This window comes from Odocoileus virginianus, chromosome 34, assembly GCF_023699985.2.
Source record: "Odocoileus virginianus isolate 20LAN1187 ecotype Illinois chromosome 34, Ovbor_1.2, whole genome shotgun sequence".
NCBI lineage: Eukaryota > Metazoa > Chordata > Mammalia > Artiodactyla > Cervidae > Odocoileus > Odocoileus virginianus.
In genome coordinates, this window is record NC_069707.1 from 1449017 (window position 1) to 1454482 (window position 5466).

Below are 5466 nucleotides of genomic sequence, written 5' to 3' on the forward strand. Positions count from 1 at the left end.
CAGCAGGCAGGCCGCAGCGCCGGTGTCGGCTCTCAGCGTCGCTCTCCGTGGACACTCCAGCACTGCCTGACGCGGTCCCCATGCAGCCGGCAGGGGGTCGCGTGGTGGCCCCGTTCCCGCTGCTGCTGTCTCCTCGGCCCAGGGCGCTGGTTCAAGGGGACAGGGGACCGGAGGGGACCCGCACCCCCAGCAAAGATGCACTGAGAGTGCGTCTCTGTGGGTGTCCCAGGAGCCCGTCCACTGACTCCGGCGAGCACCTGGGGAGGGCCTCCCGTGCTCCCAGGCCAGGCGCCCAGCTCACCGGAGTGACCCTCTGACCTCCGTAAGGGGCAGGTTTGGGAGCCGCTGTGTTCGGGCCGCCTCTCTCAGAGGGCCTGCGTGTCCCTGCCCCCGGGACAGCTCTCCCGCGTGTCCCTGCCCCCGGGACAGCTCACCCGCCTGTCCCTGCCCCCGGGACAGCTCACCCGCCTGTCCCTGCCCCCGGGACAGCTCTCCCCCCCCCATCATCACCACCAGCACTACAAGGAGGGTTCCGTGCCTTGGGATTAAACGTCTGCCGGGGACTCCTGTTCTTCCAGTTCTTCTTTAAACTCAAAGAGGAGACAGAAGGGACACAGGATGGCGTCCTTCCTGTCCTGGGAAGAGTGGGAACAGGGTCAATCACAGCTGCCAGCAGATAACTGCACCCTGTTTCCTACATCCGGGTCTCAGAGCTCTCTCTTGCAAAACATTTGACTTCAACTCATTTCGCATGGCAGTTGCCAGAACCTTGCAGAAGTATGTGAAGAGGAGTTGCAAAATACTTGGAGATTCACCGTGAGCCAGCAAGTCTGCAAATAATTTTCAAGATGAAAAATGAAAATAATAATACTTCTTTGAGTAGGGGTGTACTTTGAGTTAAGTATGATTCTCGTGAGACCAGAGGTTCACCTAGAGGCTCCAGCTAAGAGCAGAGTTGCCATGTGCCCGGGGTGGGGTTAATCTGGAATCCCGGAGAGCATAAACTTGGTGAAGGCATTAGTGACTTTAAAGAGCTGCTCAGTTTCCGCGGGGCGTGTGGGCACGCGTCACCCCGATGGCTCCCAGCCCCAGATGGAAGACGCAGGGGAAAGGGTGTCGAGAGCCATCAGAGGTGGTTGAACTGAAGACCGTGAGGAAAGAAAGGGGCAGAGGAAGCTAGAGTTGGGATCCTCGTCTCCCCCGACCCCTGTGCTCCCCGGGACGGTGCCAGGACCCAGTCACACAAGAAGCCAGGGTAGAGGGGGCCATGGAGGGCAGTGGTCCCAACCCTGGTGTTTGGGGAGTTCCGTGGCCTCCTGATGACCCAGCCACACTCCAGACCAAACGGACCAGCACCTCGGCCGCGGTCCCGCACCAGGATTGGTGAAGTCCACTGGGCATCCAGCACCGCCGGGGCTGAGAACAAGCTCAGTGGCCTCGCAGGGACTTGTTCCTCCAGCGGTCAGGGTCTGGGGGCTTCTGCAGCCTGGAAGCTGCTGCGGTCCCTCGAGTCTTCATCCCAGCCTGCCTGTGGCCTGTCGGTGTCCACCCTCTCCTCGCCACACTGTCCTCTCCACATGTCCCCACATCTGAGGACCCTGGGGTATCATGACACGTCAGTTCTCATTCCAGACTCTGCCCTCCTTCTCCCCTGCCCTGCCCGCCGCCTCGTGGTCATGCTCCATCCTGGGACGACCTTCACTGGGGGAGCCAAGCCGTCCTTCACCAGATGCAAGACGGGTTCTTTGTGCCTTGTGGCACGGCCAAGCCCAGTTACAGAGGTGAACATGGGCCATGAAGCCTTGAGGCCAAAAGGAACGCAGTCACAAGGAGACCCTGACGTCTGACCATCATCTCCTCCACTCCGGGCCCGCAGGGGCCAGCCGCTGACTGCGATCATCCCACTCCGGGCCTGCTGTCCAGGCCTGGAGCCCCAGCACCCCAGAAAAGAACTTGATCTTCTCTGTTCTCCCTCCTGAGTCCTACGCTGTCTCCCTGTCTCTGGCCCAAAGCAGAGGAAACAGGTCCCTGATAAACCCTCTCCCAGGACCGAGCCAGTCTTTGCTGTCATCTGACACAGGGTCACCGTCTCAGGCTGAGGCCCTAGCTTCAGGAACATTTCAGGGCCCTGAGTTCCCCAAGGAAGAAGCAGGTGCTTGCTTACAGAGGGGATTAGAGCCCCCTCCAGAAACGCCCTTCAGGAGAGACGCGAGTCTTCCACGGGGCAGGCTCTGGCTTGGCAGGGGCTGACCGCACCCTCCCGCCCCCGCCCGGGGTCCTTGCTGGCAGCATCCACACCAGGGGCATCTCAGCACAGAGCACCGTCCCTCAGGTTTAGGGAGGACATGCCCACAGGGAGCAGGGACCCAGCCGCGGACGCCTCCTTGCCACGCAGCCCAGGGGGCAGCTGTGACGGCGCCTCCTCCCTGCTCTTCTCTGTCCACGTGCCCGCCCACGAGGGGTCCTCCCCATCCCTGGATCCACCTCACACTCCAAGTGGGCCCATCTGAGTCCAGGGCCAAGACGCGGGCAGGGAGACGCCTGCTTCCGAAGGCCTGGGGAGACCCGCCGCGGGGAGCCCCGCACGAGGGAGTGGATTCACGCGGTCCCTGCTTTGACCTCCGGGGCACAGAAGAGTCCAGGCCAAGTCTCACGGCGGCCGGTTTGCTGCGCAGAAGGGGCGTGATGTGACCGCAGATCCTCTGCCCCGCTGAGTGTGCAAGCTGCTCCGGAGCAGATTCTTCTCTGCTGATGGGCCTGCTCCTCGCACACCTGACTCTCCTTCCCAGGCTCCGGAGAACCTCCTCCTCCTGCCCCTGGAGGCTCAGGAAGGAAGACGCCCAGGCCCCCTCCTGGGTTGTGGAGGGGTCCTGCTGGTCCTGCTGCACGGTCCCCTGCTCCTGGATCCAGCCAGACCTGCGTGCGCCCCCAGGCTCGTATCTAACATGGGCTTGTAGCTCCTGGTTCAGGGCCCAGCTCCCAAGACCTGGGATCCCAGGGCCCAGGACCACACCAGGACCACCTCTGGAAGTCACTCCCCAGATGTGACTGTATTTCAAGTGTCCACTGTTTTTCCCGTGTACTTTTTAGCTCTGCTGTTTCCAGGGAAGGGCCGAGTTGTCTCCTTGTGCGGTTTCTGATGGTTGTGATTATAAACCACACTGCAGCGGGCACCCTCCTTCCTGCGGTGGCGGGCTGGCCCTCCCCCCCCCCCCCGGTGAGGGCAAGTGTCCCACTGACTCAGTGGTCGCCTTGTGAAGACGACAGGGCCCTGGGGGTCTGGGAGACCCTCTCCCTGGCCCCCTGTGCCCTGGACACTGGTCTGACTGGCCAGCTCTGCCGGCCCTGGCTCTCAGCCACGTGAGCCGTGCAGACTCAGAGCCCAAGAGTACCAGGGGCTGTCCGCCCCGACTACCGACCCTCCCGCTGGTCTGAGTCCAGCGCGGGGCTGTCCACCCAACACTGGACAGTTTTCATGGAAGCCAGACTGTTTTCAACACCACCAAGTACCTTAAACAAAGCCCGATTTCACATGCCAGAACTATGTTCGACAAACAAAACATATTTTTATTACATAAATAGAGAGTGTGTTCCAGAAAGTGTCAGGCCTGTCATCACCAACACCTGGATCCCATTTCCAATATTGGCTAAAATTTGAACCATCAACTTTGAGGATGAAAAAAAGCTTTATTTATTAATTTTTTTTTTACCCTGGAGAGTGGGGGTGGTTCTTGATCGTCCTCAAAGAATGTCTTTTAACACTACACACATTTAGAAACATGTTTTTAAATCCTGGATCTTGAACAATAAAGAGCTTTTTGAAAGCATATGAGGACCCAAGGCCCTCTGTCTCCACCCGCCCCACTCTCCGTGTATATATATAAATATATATATATAATTTGCTATTAAAATATGGTATTGATATGTGTATGATTCCCAGGAGGCTCACTGGTAAAGAACCCACCTGCCAATGTAGGAGACACAGGAGACGCGGGTTCGATCCCTGGGTCGGGAAGATCCCTTGGAGAAGGAAATGGCAACCCACTCCAGTATTCTTGCCTGGAGAATCCCATGGACAGAGGAGCCTGGTGGGCTACATACAGTCTGTGGGGTCACGAAGAGTCGGAAATGGCTAATCAACTGAACACACACAATGATTTGTGTGTAAAATGTGCATATATGAGCATACTGGCCCTGTTCAAGTGGGGAATATGAACTGGTAGCCTTGGCTTTCTGATTGGAAATGGCTGCGATTTTCTTAAACGACCCTGGAGATGCAGGGACGGCTGTGAGGTGGACATGGTCCTCCCCAGGCTCGCGGATGGGAGTGTGCTGGTATCACCAGCCCACCAGAGGAGGCTGAGACAGAGGCTTCCCTTTGTTAATAGAAAAGGGAACTAAGGACTCCTGACGCGTCTCATCCTCCCAGGCACCAAGAATAGAAATGAGGCCCCTCAGGCCAGCTCTCGGGAGCCGAGCCCTGAGCCAGGAGCTACAGCCCATGTTAGATACGAGCCGTGGGGCGCACGCAGGTCTGGCTGGATCCAGGAGAAGGAGACGTGCAGCAGGACCAGTCGTCAGGGATCGAGCGACCTCCCTCGCAGGACACATGGTGTCTCTGCCCAGGAGCCACCGAGATATTGATGCGTGCAGGACGCTGGACTTGGTGGAGCCCATGCCTGGTTCCCCGCGGGGTCTTCACACACCCTGGTCTGAGGCCACGCCCAGCTGCGTGAGTAGCATCTCCAGGCGCAGAGCATCAATCTCCTGTTCGCAAACCATGTGACAGCCAGGCCCGGGGCCCCAGGGGAAGCCCCGGCTTAACAGCACCTTATAAATCAGCCACCGCCTCCTCTCCCCAGGACCTTGATGAAGCGCCAGGACCAGATGTCCAGGCCTCAGTAAGACAGCCCTGGAGGGCCACTGCTGGCTGGGGAAGGCGGGGGGATGTGAATGACCTTGTCTGTGAGTGTGTGTCCATGTGAGTGTGCGTCTATGTGAGTGTGATTGTGAGTGTCCATGTGAGTGTGCATCTATGGGAGTGTGGGGGCATTATGTGAGTGCATATGGGTCTACAGGTGTGTGTCCACACGCATTCTCCCCCCCACACACATTCCACTATATTTTCAAAAGAAATCAATGGGAAAATAAAACTTTAAGGGAAAGAACGTTATATTTATGCAGCAGGATATAAGTGAGGTCTCTGTTTTACAGTTTATGGTGGGACGTATATAAACTTTTACATATAAAATCAAATCAAAAAGAAATCAGCAGACCCCAAAATTAAAAACAAGTGAAACTGATCATATAGCCAGTTGGTGTCATAAACACGGAAAAAACTACTATTGGTAACTTTAGTTCTTTTAGCAACTATATCGAGAAACAATTGATATATATTAAGCTGCACTCACACAACTGGATGAATTTTGACCTATGGACCCACCCATGAAGCCACCATTACAGTTA